Source organism: Lutra lutra, chromosome 8 (genome assembly GCF_902655055.1).
Source record: "Lutra lutra chromosome 8, mLutLut1.2, whole genome shotgun sequence".
NCBI lineage: Eukaryota > Metazoa > Chordata > Mammalia > Carnivora > Mustelidae > Lutra > Lutra lutra.
In genome coordinates this window covers 30,764,081-30,785,800 of record NC_062285.1, presented here as the reverse complement: position 1 = coordinate 30,785,800, position 21,720 = coordinate 30,764,081, and the positions used below count along the sequence as shown (strand labels likewise).

General features: G+C 39.0%; 1 pseudogene; it reads right to left on the bottom strand.

Annotated features, from left to right (window-relative positions):
- Positions 1–592: 592 nt before the first annotated feature.
- Positions 593–8,095, bottom strand: LOC125106840 (60S ribosomal protein L7a-like; annotated as a pseudogene).
- Between the last annotated feature and the right edge of the window lie 13,625 nt (positions 8,096–21,720).

The following is a 21,720-nucleotide window of genomic DNA, read 5'->3' as shown; positions in this document are numbered from 1 at the left end:
TTTTTAGCATTTAAAAAATATTGTTCCCCTGCATTCTGCATTTCATTGTTTTGAATAAGAAATAAAGCTTTATTTGTGTTGTTATTTTCCTCACATGTAATTGTTTTTGATTTAGCTTATTTCTGTATATTTGGCTTTTAGAAGTTTGGCTATAATGATCTTAAAGTGGTTTAGTTTGCATTTATCTTACTTATGGTGCACTGAGATTCTTGAATGTATAAGTTGACATTTTTCATCAAATCTAGGAAAATGTGAGTCAATCTAGGAAAATTTGAGTCATCCTTTTTTTTTTTGAAATGAACTTTTTTTTACTATTTTTTTAAAGATTTATTTGTTTTAGAGAGAGAACATGGGCACAGGCAGGAGAGAGGCAGAGAGAGAGGAGAGGGACTCTCAAGCAGATTCCCTGTTGAGTGCAGAGTCTGACTTAGGGCTTGATCTCATAACCATGAGATCATGACCTGAGCAGAAATCAAGTCAGACACTTAACAAATTGAGCCACCCAGGAACTACTTTTTATTACTTTTATATACAGAAAACTCAGGAACTACTTTTTATTACTTTTATATACAGAAAACTCAACAGTGTACACTTAGCCCATTTTGGTGACAAGTTCTTTAGGCTTTGTCTTTCCCAACTTGGCAATGTGAGCTAATTACTTTGGACCCAGAACATTGCCTCCCCACTGACAATGTGGATCTTATCATATCTGTTATTATAATTGGTCCTTACCAGCTTAGCCAGAGCTCCTTTGCCTTCCAAGTTAACCTGGATGAAGGCAAGGGTGGTGTAGGCCTTCCTGTTGACCAGATGCCCAAGCCTGGCCTTCCTCCTAATAATGCAGTAGGGAACCTCCATCTTACAACACAGGACAGGAAGGAAGACAACCAGCTCAATGGGATCCACATCATGTGCAATCATTACCAGCTGAACCTTCTTGTTTTCCACCAATGTGATGACAGTATTATCCCCAGACAAAGGACAGATGGCCTCTTAGTGGGGACATCCCCTTTGTCAGCAGCTTTCTTCTCAGTGCAGACCAACAATCTCTGCTTCTTCTCTTGCTTTGTCTCTGGTCTATATTTGTGGGTCAGCTTAAGTAGTTGAGTAGCTGGCAGTTCAAAACCTGGATGAACTGGTTGATCACAGAAGGCAATTTTAGACATTTATGGAGAATTGCCCTGTGTGCCTGCAGCCAGATATAGCAGGACCATCTGACAAAGGGAGTGAGGTCCTTTTGGACTGTCTGATGCCAAAATTCTTGGGCCTTTTCTCAACAGGAGAATGACCACATTCTTGGCCTCCTCCTTCTTCATAAAAGCAGGAGCAAGGGCCTCCTTCTTCCCCTTAGTCTTCTTTCCTTTTGGCACCTTGGATAGTTGAAGGAGCGAGCTCTTTATTTCTTAAAATATTATCATTCACTTCTTCTGGGATTCTAATTCCAATAGAAATTAGAAATTACATATTGTGTTATAGATTTCCAAGGATCTTTGCTTTTCTTCCACCTTTTCCTCTTTCCATTTTTCAGATTGAGTTATTTTTATTAATCTGTCTTCTTGGTCCTGACTCTTATTTTACTTTCAGTCAACCATTAATTCTTTCTGCTGAATTTTAAAAATCCTAAGCCATTGTAGTCTTTTGTCCAAGAATTCCATTTCCTTTTTTCTTTCTCTTTCTGTTTCCATCTCTCTGCTGAGATTCTCTAACAATTCATAATTAAGACAATATTTTCTTTAAATACTTAGACATATTTATTATATCTGTTTTATTGTTACTGTCTTAATTCCATCATCTGCTTTACCTTGAGATATGTTATCTGCTTTTTTCTTGACTATTGGTCACTTTTTTTTTAATGTCTAGTAGTTGTTATTACATTCTCAATAGCATAGATAATACATCTTAGAGTCTTAAGATTCTGTTCTCTTTTTCCTGGAAAGTGTTGATATTATTCTGATAGGTCATCCAATTACTAACTAATCAAGTTGAACTTGTGTAGAGATGGTTTCACTTTAGAGTTTTTTTTAGGTCATATCTGGAGTAGACCTACCTCTGGGATATGGTTCTTATTGCTAAAATAAGTGGGTTTTTTTGTTGCTGGATGCCAAAGTGTTAGCAAATTCTTTCCTTTCCTACTGGACTGGAACTCCAACATCTTCCAGCATTGCTCAAATTCTGGTAACTTAATTTCACTTTCTACTCTATTGCTGCTCTCCAGGAAGCCATTCACTGCTCACCTTGTGCATACTCAGCTAAACCCTTAGCCAAGAACTTGTGGAGAGACCACATGGAGACTTCTGGGATCTACTCCACTGCACGGCTGTCCTTCCCAGCACCCTGCATCACAGATTCTAGTGACTTTAAAAGCCTTATACTTGATTTCTACTTTCTCCACTCAGAAAGATCATCATGCTTTGCTTGGGCTCCAGCTCCCTGTGCCAGAGTCAGGGTATTTTCCCTAGACAGAGAGCTGGCATGATTGTAAGTCTATCTTCTCTCAGGGATAGCAGCTTGGCACTAACTGTTTTTCAATTCGAGCAACAATTGCCTCATATATTTTGTCCAGTTTTATAGTTACTCTCAATAGGAGAGTTAGTTTTGCATCATTTACTGAATCATGGACGGAATCAGACTTCCCTGGCTGAGGATTCTTAAATGTAATCTGATTCTTTACTGAGACGTATGGTTCTTTGATCTTCCTGTAATTACCAGGCTACCTGTATTATCTTGACTATTCCTTGCCATTGACCACTTCTCCAACCACGGCTTTGTCTCTCAAAAGTCTTCTCTTCCTTTCCCCCTTTTTTAACTCATGAAAAAATCACGAGATCATTTTATGTGGAGTGGATGTATATGACTTTAAGATCTAAAAATGGCATATGTTAGTGGCAAAAAGTGAACTCAACTTTAACATAACTTTAAAGTGTCTATAGTACATCATATGAGTACTTGGTTTTTCATCTCCATGTATCACATAATTTGCATTTATTGATAAACCCTTGGATTCTTCTTAAGCCAATAACAGTTACAGAATACGTTTTTGGGTTGTAGAAGAGAAAACTGTGTCCTGAGAAGTTTGCTTACTTTGAGGGTGGTAATAAGCCTACTTTTACATTGTCATTTCCATTCAGAGTAATTTGTGTAAATATTGGCATCCATCAATTTCCTTATTTTCTTTCCCTTTTCCTTCTTTTCTCTTTCCCTTTCTTCTATTTCTCCTTCAATCACTATTTACAAACAGACTTTTAGGTGCTTGGAAGCCTAAAATAACAATATCTCTTGGGGTATTCCACAGTTTCTTAAACTCTCAGCATTATCTTAAATTTCATGACAGGACTAAAATATCCCCCAGAATTTTGCCATCTTTCTAGGAGCAAAAGTAATGACAGTGATATTGGATGTCTTCTGGTCTCTGGCCTCAATGATCAAAAGTAGGTACTTCAGCAGCTTACTGAGGAATCCCTGTGAACAATCAGATAAATGATTCACATCAATAAAAAGTACTCCTGGGAGGTCTATCCAAGAGGAACAATGAATCAGAACTTTGCTGTTTAATCAGGGACATCTACTTTGTTCTGATATGCTCTGCATTTTTATTTATTTATTTTTCAATAGTGGAGATTTCCAGTTTTTATTTGAAAACATCCCAGGATAGATCTAATTGTCTAAGGAATAATGCAAAATTCTTGAGATGGTATTAATTTGTAGAACTTGGTTAACACATGTAATTGTGTTCTTTTTCTTTATTCTACTTCTATATCTTTTCATATTAGTAATTCAAAGTAATATATAGTGATAGAGGTAAAGTTGTATATCATAGTATTCTCTCATGTAAGGGATTACTTTCTTCCTTTTACTAGTGTTTTTTTATTACACTAATTATACTTTAATATAGACTTACTATTCAAAATACAGACTTACTATTCACACTCCATAATCAGAGTAAAGCATTTCCTTAATTTCCTCTCTCAGTTCGAATGGATTTCTTTTACTATGTATGTATTTTATTTGAGTCCAGTTTAAATTTTTAAAATGTGTTGAAAAGCACCTCTAGGTGTGTGGGAAACATCTAAAAATTAAATAACAATGAGGCTTGTAACTCCCAAGAACTTGGAGATCCCTCCCCTAAACTCTCAAAGCTTGATCCCTCCCTATCTGCTACTCATTATATGGTGTCATCTTGACATTTAGAAAAATTATCTATAGCAGTCATCTAAGCTACAATGAAACTTTTTTTGTCTATAAAATATTTCACTTGCCAGATCTTTTGATCCTGAGTTCAGTGTTCTTACTTTATACCAAGGAAACTCATTTTCACTTTTGCACCTCTTTTAAGGTCTCGAACGTTCTTAAAATTCAATAGTGGAATATAAGCATTAGTTAGTTTTTTAGAGACACAGACTCTATTATTTTCTCTCCATTTTTTGTTTTGTTTTCATTGCTGTAGAAATCTGTAGCAATTTTGAGACAATTTATTGTCCACACACTAAGGTAAGTAAAGGATGGATCAATGATTTCTTCACCCATTCACTTCACTCTGTGAGCAAGAGATTGCGCTGAGCGCATGCATGTGGCAAACGGTGTAATATTTCCAGCTGTGCCCCCAAATATGAAAGGAAAACAAATGCACATTGGCATTTGGGGATTAATTCATAGCTACATAGGAATGCAAGGTACAGGGAACCCCCACCCCATCCCTGTAGTTAATAAATTTGTACGCAGATGAGATAGAGGAGGCCCATGCTCTAAGGCCAAACCCAAAAAAGCTGTTTCTGACTGTTCCCAGCCTAATCCCTTTTCAGTTTCACAATCATGAAGGGGTTTGCAATTATTCTGTTTACAGCATTTCTCTCTTCTATAGGAACTCACTGTGTGAAAGTCGCAAGGACTTGCTTTGTAGGGGGAGGGTAGTGTCTTTGGTAATTTGGTCTCCACTAGCTACAGTGCAAAGGCCTTCAAGACCATTTATGTAATAGCAGATCAGGTTCTAATCAACTACAGACGCTATACATAATCCTTCCATTGGATTCAGAGTCCAGGTTATGAGTAGACATGTTGGGTTTGTCACTGATGAAATATTCCTCTAAAAGGAAGGACAGCATTTGAGCTCGGGCATGTTTAGCTTATTACTAATTTTACTCTCTTGATTGACAATGTTGTTAATAACTCGTGACCTGATTTGTGTTAGTTCGTGGGTATAAGAAGAGAATCAAAATGAGGAAAGCAGAGAATTTACCCTCTGCAGTACTGTGTTTCATGAACAGTATGAAACTCCTATTGGTGAGACATGTGACTCTTTTAGTCATTCTTCTATAAATATGGAGCCAAGAGCAACCCACCGCAAATATTTAAACTCAATCAGACCAGTTATTAGATGTCATGTAAATAATGAAAGGAAAAAGATGAGCTGGTTTAAATCATAAATAATGAAAGGAAAAATATCAGCTGACTTAAATTCTTTTTCTTAAATAATCTGTGTAATTAGAAACAGACATTGTCTCTCTCACTCTTTACCGACTTTTTGAAAAAGTCAAAATGCTATGCCTTCTATAACTTCTCATTTTTAAAAATTTGGGGGGTATATAAAAATCTATGCAATTTCAACTTTTTATTAGTCAAATAAAGACCAAAAACTAACTTAAACTAAATATACAAATAGATTAAAATACAAAGTTAAGGATTAACTCCCACTTTGTAATTGTAAGTAAACTACCCCTTTGTCAGGGAAATTTGTTTTACCATCTTTATTTCAGAAATATTTCATAACCTCTGTGTATAGAATTTATTTACTATGTTGAAGATGTGGTTGTTCCTACAACTCCCTAAGATTTTTTTTTTTTGTACTTAGGGAAATATAAGCACATGTGAGAAAAAAGAAAACCCAAATAAGAATAAAATAAAATAAATAAATACAAATAAAAGTAGGAATAAGAAAGAAGTTTTAAATACTATACAAATAAAAAAGATAAAAGGGTGATATCAGAAAAAAACTACTAAGTAACATTAGAATTATACTGCACACCATTTTTATGGTTAACAACAACAACAACAACAACAAAAGTTTGAGGGGATGATAATTTTGTCAAGTTGGAGGTAAATTTTACTCAGAAATAAACAAAATGACAGTAGTTTCAAAATATTCCATGCCTGTTATTTTTAAAAAATATTTATTTATCAATTTGATTTTTCTGATTTATTTGATTTTGATTTATTTGATTTGATTTGATTTGTTTGATTTATTAATTCTCCCTGGAGAGGGAGAAGCAGACTCCCTGGGGAGTAGAGAGCCCCATGCAGGGCTCCATCCCAGGACCCCTGGATACGACCTTTAACCAATGGAGCCACCCAGGCTCCCCTGTTCCATGCCCTCTAGTTCTGACACTCTAGCCTGATAAAGAAATGTTACCTTAGCAATCCTTGTCTTTGCTGCTAGCACTACAAATGGTGAAAAATGTTGCTGAAGGAAAACCACCAGCAGGACCAACAGGTTCATCAGCCCGAGGCTCTGTGCTTCCACTGCTAGTCGTGGCCTGCGCATTTTCTAGCATCTCACCTCCACAAATGATCACCGCTATATCTTCAGCCCCCAGTACATCTGTCGTACAAGCTTCCAATCAGAGCAGAGAAATAGGGACAAATGCCACCCTCTCCCGTGCACTTGCTGCTCCACCAACTGTTAGCAATTGCCTGGCATGTTTTCTACTTTCTCAGTCTCTCAGTTCCTGTGTTTCTGGAAGGTAGCTGACAGGTAAAGAGTATGATTTTCTTGCCAAAATCCCCCCCCCACTGTGCAAGAAGCGATTTGCTGTTCTCTAGAAATAAACAGAGATCATAAAGAAAAATATGGAAACAGGAGAAATATGTCGTAACACTCTAAGGCTGAAAATGAACTCGAGAGCCCATTTCATCCATTCAGACAGCCAGCCAGCCATTCATTCATTTATTCATTCACCAGATATATTTTGAGTGGATTGTGCATGGAACTGATGTTTAAATGGATAAGTAATGGGGCGCCTGGGTGGCTCAGTCCGTTACGTGTCTGCCTTTGGCTCAAGCCATGATCCCAGAGTCTGGGATCAGCCCATATCAGGCTTCCTGCTTCTCCCTATGCCCCTCCTCTCTGCTCATCCTCTCTCTCTCCCTCTTGCTCTCTCTCTCTCTCTAATAAATAAATAAAATCTTTAAAAAATGGATAAGTATCAAAAATAATGACTAGGAAGGTACAATTGAATAGGGAAAAATGAGTGACTAGTTTCCTTTTATTACATTATTATTTTAGAGAACCTGCATCATATGAGTTGTTTTTACACATTTGGTATTTTCATGTTGCTCCCAGCAATGAGTATTTCAGCATGAATGTGAGACAATGACTAGTTACTGACTACCTTGTGACACGTAGGTGAAAGATGTGGGGATAGGGACAAAGGGTCACCTTTTTTAAAGGCCAGATTAAGTGTAGCAGTAGGTGGGCTCAGAGGAGGGGGAAATTATTGACAGAAGGGAAGAAAGGCATGGAGAAAGCATATCTGTGCCCACGCTTATCCACGATCAAAAAAAAAAAAAAAAAAAAGCCTCTCTTAGAAGTCAAGATCCAAGCAAGTCGGTGAGAAGCACTGGAGATTCCCCACTCATTTCTGGTTAGTGATCACTTACGTCTCGTCTCAGTGGCCACTTCCTCTCTGCCCTGGAGTTGACTTTGGGACTCAACTGCAACCAAAGTATTAAAAATGGAAGAGAACTTACACCTCTCAGATAGGAAATCTGCTTATTTTACACAGGAGTCCCAGGGAATGACCTACTCACAGCCCCACAGCCGGTGTCGATATTTAGGATGTAGATTTCCTGATGTCTGGCCTTGTTCTAAAGGGATCCTTCATAGGCATCTTCTGAAAAAGTTACTCAACACCCTCTCTCAATTTGGAATGAAGGTGTGTTGTCTAACAAGGATTTTCTTGGAAGGCCAATTACATGGAAAGCCATTTTCCTCCAGATTTCTTAGCTTCAGTCAAATCCAAGAGTGTGCTGGTGCTATTGGTTTTGGCTCACCAGAGCCCTTGTTGAATTTGTAGCAGTTGCGTAACAATCCAGATGACATCATTTTGGCAGCATGTGTCAGTCAGCACCGCAAAAAGCAGTGCTGGAAAGCCAGTTGTCAAACATTGCAAATAGTTCCTAAATTTATAATTGAATAAAATATTCACTGCATCCATTTTGAACATTCTTTCAATGGACCAACTCTGTCCAGCAATAGCATGGCCTGAATATAATAACCACACTTAATAAATATTAAATCATATGAGCAGTGGTTTTCTTTTCTCTCCATTGAGTCACTTCAAACTGCCTGTGAACCACCCACTTGAATAATAAAAGACTTGAACTTGAAGTCAACACTATCTGTGGACTTGGTCTCTGAAAGCTTAAATGCGTACTTCATATCCAAACGCGGCAAACAACTAGAACTGGAATGGCTGGGATCCTAAATGTTTACTTCAATGCTGGTCCTTTGCCTTCTCCCTCATCTGAACCTACAGACCATTCCAGGATGGGAAAATTTCCTTATGGCCAGAAAGACCGTGTGCTTCTTCCCACACCTACCTCAGTATAGTGAAAACAATATACCACTCCAGAAAGCCCAAGTCTTGTTCAGACAGAAGACTTCTAGTTTTACCTGATTTCTTGAAATGGCAATTTAATGGAATTTTTGGTGTATAATTATGTATGTTAAGTGATCTCGAGTCACTACATTTACTATTGTAAGATGATCTGGTCATTTTCTTCTTCATAGAAGGAACAAACAATTTGAATTTGCCATAAAATAGAAGCCTTCCTGGCAAATAGTAGTTAGTGGTGGGTGGCTTTTTAAGTCTAAATGGTCTTTCCTATTTGATTTACTTAATTGAGCTAATGGGTCTTATGATCGGCTGAATAGTCCGGTAGCTAAAGTCATCATTAGCTATTTTCTTGGCTAACACAATAACGACCCTTAAATTGTCTCCAGTATTTCCAATTACCTTTGAAAACATGTGGAATGTCAGGAGCCCTAATAGGAAACATGTATGATATGATGTTTATGGGAAATGTTTTTTCATAACTAGTAGCTCTCCCAAAGTCCTTTTAAGTATCAGGAGAAAATAGTGAAACAAATCACAGAACAAAACAGGGAAGGATCTAAACAGAGGATTTTGTCTTGAGAAATACTAGAATCAGAGGATACTGGAATGATTTAGAAATTCTCTAGTCCAATCATTTTATTTTATGGTTGAGAAAACCGAGGCTGGAGATGGTAATTACCTTATAAAGATAACATAGCTAACAGGTGGCAGCCAAAATTAGAACTCATTTTTTTCCATTGAAAAGTGTATTTCTTGAATTAGTCTATTAAAAACAAGCTTTACTTAAGAGGCACTTAAAGAAACTCCAAATCCCAAATAGTTTAAGCCCCTCCCCACTCTCTCTCCCTATGTCCATCCCCCTTTTCCATCCCCCGCTCTTTCTCATAAACATAAATTCCAATTCATTCGCAGCGTTATTATAAAAACACCAAACTAGCTGTGGAGGATGGGAGAAGCAACAGTATAAAAGCATGAGTGAAATAGCCTGGTGAGGACGCTGTGTTGTAGTACAGATGATCGAAAGCAGTAAAGAAGGAGAGATCAGAGTTGGAGGAAAAGCGCAGAGTGTGGGTTGAGTATGAAAGCAGCCAGCCAGCCCCCAGATTCTAAGGTGGACCGTTAGTGGTATGTTATGGGCTGGTATTTCACAGATGGGCAATTTCGTGCTGGGAGTCATCCGGTTTGGGGGTCCAGTCCTGGGGTTTCATCATTTTTTCCCCTCAGTGCAGTAAAATTCAGGGATAATGATTTTTGTTAGGCAAAATCACAAACGAATGGCTGTCTGTACCTGAGCTTATCTTGTTAAATCACAGTGTGGAAAATCATTGCCACGGGGCCTGGAATACCTGTCAGCTGGTCCTCACATTTTCTCCCCTGTAGCAAAATCTATGAGCTGCTCCAAGCGGTAGCTATGCATTATTTATAATTGTATGCCCAGCACCCGGGGTAATGTTTGTCACACTGAAGGTGTTTGAGAAATCTACAGTGAGTGAATGAGTAAAGGGATGGTTTACCAGAAGGCTTCCGGTTGAGCATGAATCTGGATGAGAGTTAGATGATTCTAAGGAGTGTCATCTCACAATTCTAAGTGCGTATAGAGGCTGTGAAAGAACTTTCCTACATTCTCTGCACCCATTCAACTCAAAGGAATGACCAGGTCACATCTCTTGGCTTCAAAAGTGTGAGGATCCTACTCTCTACCGAGGTGAACTCATTAAGACAATACAGTCCTGTGAGGACACTTGGAAACTTGGCAACTGGTCCTCCTTGGCCTACCCTTACCACCTATCTCCACATGAAACTGTCCCAGTCTATTACCTGAGGAAGCCCTCTCTTCTGCAGGACTCCGTATCCCAAGCCAGCAGAATACCCACTCTAGCCACCCAGGATAGCTTCCACCTTTGTAAGCTCCTAGGGGGACTGTTTCCAGCAGGGTCATCGTCGAATTCCAAGATGACTGAACTCTTTTTGGTGAATGTTACCCTCCAAACTGCCCAAAGCAACCCGACAACAAAATAAATTGCACTTAGAGCAGCCAATCCTGGGTGAGTGGTTCTTTTGAATTTTTCTCTTTCCATTTAAAAAGTAAATCTATTCTTAAGTAGATCATAGTTGACTTTTTTTCTTTTAACTTTAAAATTACACACAGTAAAATTGATTTTTTATATACGTTTCTACAAATTAGAACGCATGTCACCCTCAGCACAGTCAGGAAACAGAGCGGTCTCATTAGTCTCCCCAAACCCCCTCATGCTAGCATTTTATAATCTGGCAACACGCATAGAGTTTCTGTCACTAATGTTTGTCTTTTCGGGAATGTTACATAAATGGAATAATATAGTATGTAACCTTTGATACTGGCTTCTTTCTCTCAGCATAATGCCTTTTTAATATTCATCAGAATTGTTGCCTGTATCATAGTTCCTTCCTTTGAATGCCGGGTAATATTCCTTTATGTTGGAGGTATCACAGCTTATGTATCCAGCCCACCTGCTGAAGGAAATTGGAGTTGTTTCCAGCATATGGCAATTATAAACAGGAATGCTGTAAAATTTGTATATAGGTTTTGTGTGAACGTATTTTTCTCTCTCCTAGATAAAATACTTTAAAGTGGATTGCTGGATTATATGGTAAGTGTAGGTGTACTTTATAAGAAATTGTCAAAGTATGTTTTCCAGAGTGGCTGGGTCATCTTCCCACCACCAGGGTCTGGAGAGTTCCTGTAGCTCAGTTATCTTTGCCAGCAGTTGCTGTTCTATTAGACACTCTAATAGGTATATAGTGCTAGCTTACTGTGGTTTTAATTTGCATTTACTTAACGATGATCACCTTTTCATGTGCATATCTGCCTTGCCTATATCCTCCTTGGTGAAGTATCTAAGTATTTTGCCCGTTTTTTTTTAAAGGATTTTATTTATTTATTTGAAAGAGAGAGAGCATGAGAGGGGAAAATGTCAGAGGAGAAGCAGACTCCCCGCTGAGCAGGGAGCCTGATGTAGGACTCGATCCCAGGACTCCAGGATCGTGACCTGAGCCAAAGGCAGTTGCTTAACCAACTGAGCCACCCAGTTGCCCATTCTTAAAATTAGGTTGTGTTCTTATAGTTGATGTTATGCACAGAACAGATACTTCTAATTTTGACCAAGTCCAATTATTGAATTTCTATTTGATGATCAGCTTTTGCTGTCCTGTGTAAAACCTTTTTGCCTAACTCCAGACCTTGAAGATTTTCTGCTGTGTCTTCTTCTAAATGTTTTCTAGTTTTACAGTATACTTCTAGAACTGTGATGCATTCAGGGGTTAAGTTTTTTATACAATCTAGGGGTTAGATCAAATTTTGTTTTAATTTTTGGCAAATGAATGTTTGATTGTTCCAAACATTTGTTGAAAAGATTATTCTTTTCCCACCGAATTGCCTTTGCACATCTGTCAAAATCAATAGGCCATATTTTTGTGTCTATTTCTGGACACTCGATTCTGTTCCATTAGTCAATGTGTCCATCTTTTCATCAATACCACACTGTCTTGATTACTGTGGCTTTATAAAATCAGTCTTAAAAACAGGTAGTATGATTCTTTCAGCTTTGCTTTTTTTTTTAATAGTGTTTTGACTACTTTATTCCTTTCTATTTCCATATAAATTTTATTTTTGTTTTTAATATTTCAAGATTTATTTAAATTTTACTTAGTTAACATATAGTGTAATACTGGTTTCAGCAGTAGAATATATTACATATAACACCTAGTGCTTATCACAAGTGCCCTCCATAATGCTCACCTATTATTTGCCCCATTCCCTTCCAGCAACCCTCAATTTATTCTCTATTAAGATTCTAAATTTTGTATCAGCTTGTCCATGTTTATAAAATATCTAGCTGGGGTTTTCATGGGAATTGCATTAAACCTGTATATTAATTTATCTTTATTACATTGAGCTGTCTGATATATGACCATGATAATGTGCCTCCTTTATTTAGGTCTTTGATTTCTTTCCCTGGCATTTTTATGTTTTCTGCATACAGATTCTATAGATGCTTTATTAGACTTATACCTAGTATTTATCTTTTTTAGAACTATTTAACTGATACATTTTATTTATTTATGTTTTCAATTGTTTGTTGCTTTTATGTAGAATACAACTAATTTTTGCATATTGACCTTGTATCCAGAAATCTTGCCAAACTTATTTATTTGTTCTAGGAATATTTTTTTATAAATCCCTTGTATTATCTAGAAAGAAAATCATATCACCTATGAGCAGAGACAGTTTTATTTCTTCCTTTCTAATCTGGGCTCCAAGGTTTCTGATGAGGAATTTCCAGTCATTTGGATTATCGTTCTCCCGTAAGTACTTTATGGCTTTTCTCTTGTTGCTTTCCTGTTTGTGTTGTTTGTTTTCTCTAGTTCTCTGTTTGAATATGATGTATCTGGGTGTGGAATTCTTTTCCTATATTTTGTTTGAGGCTCACTCAGTTTCTTGAATCTCTATGTTTGTGCCTCTCAAAAAATTTTAGAAGTCTTTTGCCATTACTTTTTCAAATATTTTCTTCTGAATCTCACTTTTCTCCTTCTGGAATTCTGATTCTGCATTTAGACCTTCTTTATTTTCCCCATTTAGAACTTTTGGTAGTTTTTTGTGGTCCCTGACCCTTTTTCATCATTTTAATCTTTTTTCTGTTTTTCAGATTGGGTAATATCTATCTTTTTATTGTCAAGTACACCAAATCTACTCATCATATCTATTCTGCCATTGAACCCATTCAGTGAATTTTTATTTTATTGTCTTTGGCAGCTGTAAAATTCCCATGTTATCTCCTATACTTGTATTTCCTTGATGATATTTTATATTTTAACTTTGTTTTAAGAATGTTTGTAATACCTTGCTCAAGCATTTTTGTAAGAGCTGTTTTAAAGACTTTGTCACAGAATCCAACATCTCTGCCATTGTTGGGATCTATTGGTTGTTTTTTTCTGTGTGAGCTTTTATTTCTCTATCATATAATTTTGAGTTTTGTCATGAATATGATGAATAATTTATTATGGGGCTGTAGATCTTGATTAAATTCTATTGAGAATTTTGATATTTTTGTTTTAGCAAACAGTCTGATTTGGTTCAGTCACGACCATCCTTATTTAAGTTATCATTCCAATGTCAGGTTGGATTTCAAAACCTCTGCGGTGCTTGCCACTCAGACCAGTCCTATATGTGTACCAGCTGGAGGCCAGTCTGAGACACAGGTGATGGTCTATCCCTCAGTTTAGCTTTCAAGGTATAGACTTAGACATGAGCAGCTCAACAGGGGCTCAGGAATTCACTTTAAAAGGTGATTTGCCTAAGTTTCTCTCTCTCCATGACCATCCCAGTACTTTCTAGTTCCCAGGCTCCCACTTCAGTCCTCAAGCCAGCAAGTGGGGGCTTAAATTACCCCCATGTATTTCCTATAACTACGACTATATCCTAGGCCAAATGGTAGGAAGACACTCATTAAAAATGCCACCTGGATTGCCCTGTCCTCTTGGGATCACAGTTCACTCTCTCAGAGTTTTAGTTCCTTGCACAACCCCATTGTTACAGTCACTGGTGCAAACATCCAATGACCTTGGAACTAGGGTGCAAGGGAACAGAGAAAAAAATAAAAACAAAAAGATAAAAAGAATAACTGGATTTTTCCTACCGTCTCTGAGAGTTGAAAGCTCCCCTTCATGCTTCTAGAGTCAGAACTGGAGGTCACCTTCTAGAGCTTTCTATGGCCATCTCTTAAGGCCCCCTTCCAGGTTTCAGGTTGTGTTGAGTTCAGACCAGGGGGTATAGCAAAGGAGAAACCAAACGGTGAACTCACCACTAGTTCAGTGGCACTTCCAGTGCAAACATATTTCCAAATCTGTCAGCTACTATTTACTTTTTAGAGACTTTAAACAACTGTCTCATGTATTCTATCGAGTGACCAAGCGAGGTGGATGGAGAGTGCTTCTTCTATCTCAGAGGAGGGGGAAGCTTGCTGGTGGATTTTTAAGTCTTATTCTGGAAGAAAAAACTGATAATTATAACCCTGACTCTGAGAGCTTCAATACTGGGGACATCTTTTTAGAAATTTTTATTATGATGTATTTTTAAACTTCCAGAAAAGTTGAAAGAATAGCACAAGAAATTCCCTTACATTTTTTTACCCGGACTTACTAACATTTTACATTTTGTCCCGTCTGCTGTATCATACTCTCTTTTTCATCTCTCTTTACATAGATGTAGATAGGGAATTTGTCTTCCTGAATCATTGAAAACTCAGTTGGAGACATCATGTCCATTCAGTAACTACTTCATTGTGTGTTTCCTCAGACCAGAGAACATTCTTCTGCGTAATCACAGTACAATGATCATAGCCAAATAATTTAATATTGATATAATGTCATTATCTCATCCATAGTCCATAGTCAGATTTCATCAATTCAGAATCACACATTTCATTTTGTTTCATGTCTCTTTAGTATCCTTAATCAGGAAGAGTTTCTTGGCCCTTTCTTGGCCTTTCTTAACCTTGACGTTTTAAAGAATGCAAGTCGATTACTTTGTAGACTATCCTTCAAATGAGGTTTGATGATACTTCCTCATGCCTGGACTCTGGTTTTTTTGGGGGGATACCACAAAAACCAGGCTGTGTCCTTCTCAGTGAATCCTATCAGGATTCTCTTGATATCAATTGTCTAAACATCGGGTCGTACAATCTGGTTAAGGTGGCACCCACCAGGCTTACCCATCAAAAACTAATCGTTTCTGCCCAGGAACCAGTTTACGAGAATCAGTAGCTGCTTGATCTTATGAAACTTTTTTCCCTCCCTTCGTTAGGTTGTTTTGACCTAACATCTAGAGAATGCATTCTTTGCGTTCTGTCCAGAATCAAAACAAGCCCGGGTCGTTCTCTCGCTGCTGGCTTACCATTCCCAACTGAGAGCTGTGTCAGTGCCTGGGTGGCAGTGGGCCTCTCCCAGCCACTGCCTGGGCAACCACCACGCTGCTCTGCATGCCTGTGGTGCCCCAGGGAATGGAGACTGACCAGCTCTGTGGGTGGGAAGGAAAAGATCTGCAGGACGGCAAGGCCCTACTTTCCATGGGAAAAAGTCTATCCTAAACCTTACTTTTGGTTCTTGAAATAGTCTAGTGAGAAAACACTCTTTGGAAATGAAATTCGGCCCAAGAGACCTGAAGAGAGTCTAGTTCCTGAAAGTGCTCTCCTCCCCCACCCCCTCAGGGCCCGCTGCCCTGTGGTGTGTGATCTCTCTCGTAACAGTTGTGGATGAATTGAGACAAGTAATCAATATTCCATTTCTATATTTATAACTCCCTTGTAATGCAAGTCTGGCAACACAAATGTCCATTAAGGAAAAAGAAAAAAAAAAAAGAAAGAAAGAAAGAAAGAAAGGAATTTGCTCTCCAGAGCGGTTCAGTGGCTTCCTGAATGTATTTGCACTAAGGGACTGAAGCCACATCCTCTAAGAGTTCATTATACTCTGGTTGGTCCTGGGCGAATGTGGTTCCATCTCGGTGTGGACTCGGCCATTAGCAGCGGACTTCCAAAGTGACTGAGGGCAGGTGAAGAAACAGAGTCCTGAGCCCAGGCCAGTGAGGAACGGTTGGCTCAGCTTTCATTTCCCTGGCAGTTTAAAACATTGAAAGGATAAATTATGGATTAGTCCTTTGTTTCGATTTACTAGTCTTCGTATTTTGATATACCCTTTTAGAAGCTTGAGTGCTCCAGCTTGGCACGGGATGGCAAGAGGCTCGAGGAACTGGTATCCTTGGATTTTTCTAGATTTCCCTCTCAAGAGAATCTGGACATTTCAGAGAGAAGGAAATATTTGTATGTGGCAAGTGGAGTGGAGAATGACCAAAGACTATACAATAATTTCTCCAATTCCTGTTGCTTGAGTGGTCAGAAGTCCCAAATCACACATATGTAGAGTCCATGCAAACACACTAACTCTCTCATCCTCTCTCTCTCTCTCTTTTTTTTTTTTTTTTTTTTCCAGCTTAAGAAACATTACCATGTTCTGGAAAGGCCATGGGGAGCATTTCCTACCCAAAGTGGAGAATTTTGTCACTTTTTTTTAGGATTACCATGCTTTACCTATGGCTCTCTCTTCTGATTTTACTCACTTTTACCGTGAACAAATCGGTAATTTTGACACATTTATACAAGTTTATAGACGTTTCGTTTTTGTTGTTTTACACTTTGTCTGGTATTTCTGAGATGCTTTCTTTTCTACACCCTTCTTCTTCTTATATGCTCAAGATTCACGCTTCCCTCTCCATTTCACACCTTTCTTTCCTCAATATGTCTCTCATTAGAATTTCTTATTCTTCCCAGTCATCTGCTGAGGAGATGAAAATATGCTTAAACAGGGCCTCAAAGATTTCTGGCCATCTCTGTTTTGGAAAGGCCAGTCGGTTCCAGCCAGTTCTGGGAAGCTGTGAGGTAGAGGTTGGCAGCAGCCCCTGGGCAGGAGAAGGTCTGCCTCCTGAAACAATCCTAAGAAACTGACTCCGCTCATTTCTGGATTGACCTGTATGGTTAATGGGGACAGTCACATTCAGGGTCACTGTCTCAAGATCACTGTGACTGGCCTGGACTTCTGAGACCCTACTTAGAGAAAAGGGCACAGAAGGTGGCAAAGAAGAGGGTCTGAGTTGTTTTATTCGGTGTCAGAATTCCTCACCAACATTATCTTCCAGATCTTCATGTAGTAATCCAGCTTCTCACTTTTTTCTGAAGTGTCTTTTCTGTTTGTTTTTTTCTTCTCTGCTTATTTAAAATGATTGACTCACTGTATTTTTGAGACTAAAATGGACCTTAGAGCTTATCTAGTCTGGTCCCCTATGTTGATAGATAATGAAACTGCACTCAAGGAAGATACAGGAACATGGAAGAGAATCATATAAATCGCATGGGGTTTGAAGTCAGAAGGATGGGAGTTTACTTCTGGCTCCACTTAATGCCTCTGGCTCTACTTAATGAGCCTTATTGTCTCATCTATAAAATGGGAACAATGATATTGGTCCTATGAACTTTCTGAGGATCAAACAATCGAATGAAATAACACATGTAGAATGCCTAGAACAGTGACTGGTATTCAGTGGGTGCTTAATAACTATTCATCTTCTTTCTCTTTTCTCAGTACCTTCTCCAATATTGTCTTTGCCTCCTTATTCTCTACCCAACACTACTCTCTTAAGTGACTCTCACAAGAAATTCTTTGCTTATTCTCTTGCTTTCTACCTAGTTCTATAGTACTAGTACTAGTTCTGTCCCTCTCTCTGTTTCTCTTTCTGGCGAATCCACCACAATCCAACTTAAAGCTCCCTGCAGGCTTTCCTTTTCATCCATCTACCAGAATTTCTTTCTCAAAGGCAAGTTCTGGAAACAACTTCTTTAAAAAAAAGGAAAAAAAAAGATTTTATTTAATTATTTTAGAGAGAGAGAGAGAGTGGGGGGTATGGTGGTGCAGAGGGTGAGAATTTCCAGCACATTCCATGCTGAACATAGAACTTGACATGGGGGTCAATCCCATGATCCTGAGATTATGACCTGAGCTGAAATCAAGAGTCAAACGCTCAATGGTCTGAACCATCCAGGTGCCCCCGTAAGCATTTCCTGATTCCCACAGCCCTCTGGCTCTTTACCCCTTCGAGTTCCCATCCAACTTTCTGTCTCTAGTGCTCATCTTGTCTTGCTGTACTTTGCCTGGTATCATTGGTTCTAGCGTGTGTATGCATCTTACTTCCTGAGCTAGATTGGATGATTCTCTTTTTTTGTTTGTTTTTTAATAGAGGTATAATTGACATGCAGCATATTTGTTTCAGATGTACAGCATAGTGATTTGGTGTTTGTATATATCGCAAAATGATCACTACAATAACTAGTTAACATCTGTCACAATGTGTAGTTATAGAATTTTTTTCTTATGATGAGAACTTTCAAGATTTACTCTCTTAGCAACTTTCAAATACGGTTAATATGGTATTAATATGGTATTAACTATAGTCACCATGCTATATATTACATCTCTGTGACTTATTTATTTTATTACTGGAAGTTTGTACCTTTGATTCTTTCATCCATTTTGCTCCTATCCACCCCTCACCTCTGGCAACCATCAATCTGTTCTCTGTATCGATGAACTTTATAATAGATGTATGTATTCTGTATGTAAATGAATTCATACAGTTATTATTTTTCTCTATCTGACTTATTTCACTTAACATAATACCATCTAGCTCCATCCATGTTTCATACATGGCAAGATTTCATTCTTTTTTATGGCCAAACAACATTCCATTTTGTGTGTATACACACACACATACATATAATTACCCCTATGCAGACACTACATTTTAGTTTTCTTAAAATTTTTATTTTTTTAAAATTCTGCTATAGTTCACATACAGTGTTCTGTTAGCTTCAGATGTATAATATAGTGATTCAATTCTTCCATACATCACCCAGTGCTCATCACAAGTGCCCTCCTCCATCTCCTGTTTCACCCATCCCCCAACCACCTCCCCTCTAGTGTGTTCTCTGTAGTGAAGAGTCTTGTTTGTTTGATGTTAATTTTTGCATATGGTGTAAGAAAGTGGTCCAGTTTCATTCTCCTGCATGTGGCTGTCCAGTTTTCCGAACTCCATTCATTGAAGGGATTTTCCCTTCCCCATTGTGCATTCTTGGCTCCTTTGTCTTAAAGTAATTGACCATATATGCATGGGTTTATTTCTGGGCTCTCTATTCTGTTTCACTGATTCATGTACCTGTTTTTGTGCCAATATAGTACCAGTTTTATTTCGATGGCTTTGCAATATAGTTTGAACTTGAGGAGTGTGATACCTCTGGTTTTGTTCTTTTTTTCTCAAGATTGTTTTGACTATTGAGGGTCCCACAAGAGGGTCCATACACATTTTTAGGATTGTTTGCTCTGTTTCTGTGAAAAATTAGAAGATTCTTGAGAGCTGGAACCACACTATCTGTTACTTAGTCATATTCCCTACCAGGTCGTATGGTAATACACCTCACATGGTGGGCACACAATTAATATTCATATATTCATTGGTAAATTAATGGATTTCTATTGCCTTTTTCCCAAGACACCTTTTCCTTTTCCTGCAGCATTTTTTTGTTTGTTTGTTTGTTTTAGAGAAAGTGTGTGTGTGAGTGGCTGGGGAAGCGGCAGAGGGAGAGAGAAAGAGAGAGAATCTTAAGCAGGTTCCACACCCAGTGTGGGGCCCAAAACGGCTCAGCCTCATGACCCTGAGATCATGACCTGAGCCAAAATCAAGATTTGGACCCATGGGGCACCTGGGTGGCTCAATCATTAAGCCTCTGCCTTTGGCTCAGGTCATGATTCCAGGGTCCTGGGATCAGGCCCTATATTGGGCTCCCTGCTCAATAGGAAGTCTTCCTTTCCCTCTCCCACTGTCCCTGCGTGTATTCCCTCTCTGGCTGTCTCTTGCTTTCTCTTTGTCAAATAAATAAATAAAATATTAAAAAAAAAAATAAGAAAAATCAGACTCTTATCCGACTGAGCCACCCAGGCACCCTCCTGCAGCTTTTTTACAAGAGGGGACAAATGATCATGAGTGAAAGGGTCTGTAGACAAAAGGATGAGACTGATACAAGGCGAAGGTCAAGCAAAGCTTTATTTCGCACCAAGCATCGAGAATCAAACTGACCGGCCAGGGCCGTCTCTTGCAAAGAGGTGACCCCTCCCAGCCTCACAGACTAACTTTTATAGAGTAAAGGCCATGTGGTTGAGCCTGGCCACACACAGGTGGCCAATTGAATTGCATTCTACCCCATGATAGTCATCTAATTCAGCCTATGACCTTGGCTAGAATTGGCGCCTTTGTCTGGTGCCCAAAAGGCGGGGGCTCACACTCCCTGGCGGGTAATACGTGCGCTTTCCCTTGATTGGACGTTTCCATCTGGCCAGACACGTCCTTGAATCTGGACTCTGTTATCGGGGGCTATTTGGCCGTATTTCACCAATTCTGTTTCTAAGCACTTTCCTCTTGGGGAAAGGGGCAGGTTCAATCTAAGTTTATTGCATAAACAACAAAATGGCTCACTCTGGCTAAGTAGGCCCTTACATTCCCCCCTTTTCTTTGGAGATTAGTCAAATCCTTGACTTTTTAGCCGGTTCTATGTTTTTCTGTTGTAAGGGGTTATAAGTCATCTAAACAGGGGTTAATGGGTGCCAATTGGCATAAGGTTACATTAAATTGCACAGTCAACTGATGAGTTAGCCATTCACCGCTTTGTATAACCTTTTCCACTTCTCCTAATTCCGTTTGTTTAATTTCCCACCTATACTTTTCTGTCTTATGAGGTGACTTAGAAGCTCTTACAAAGACAGGTAACAATAGGAGCAACAATGAACTCATAGTCTTTTGAGTCTTAGCTTTAGTCCACGATCCGCAGGGTCCATTGGCAGCAGCTTCCATCTCTGGGGGGCGTCCTCGTCCTTGGCTCGTTTGACGTGACCCGCATGAATCCAGGACCGGATGCCTTCTACTTTCATTGCCGTGGGGGTGGTCAAGATGACAGTAAAGGTCCCTTCCAGTGAGGCTCCAAGTTTCCCACTTGGTGGTGACATATTCAAACCAAGTCCCCGGGTTGGTAAGGATGTGGTTCCAGCTCCATCTCTGTCTCAGTGTGGGCCGTTCGGATCCCTGTGTGAGCTAGACAGACTGTAATGCCTGCAGTGACTGAAGTACAGACTGGCCAGTCATTTTTGCTAGGGCAACCTCTTGTAGCCAAGGGCAGAGTGGGTGGGGGTGTTTCCCAAACATTATTTCAAATGGGGTCACCTTGTTTAAATAGGGTGTACATCACGCCGTGAGGAGGGCAAAAGGAAGGAGAGCCACCCATCCACCACCAGTCTCCAGAATTAGCTTTGTCAAGGTCTCTTTAAGAGTCCAGTTTATTCTCTCTACTTGCCTGGAACTCTGGGGCCAGTAGGCACAATGTAGTTTCCAATTAGTGCCTATAGCTTTGGCCAATACCTGTGAGACTGAACTCACAGATGCAGGGTCATTGTCTGACCTGATCGCAAGAGGTAACCCAAACCT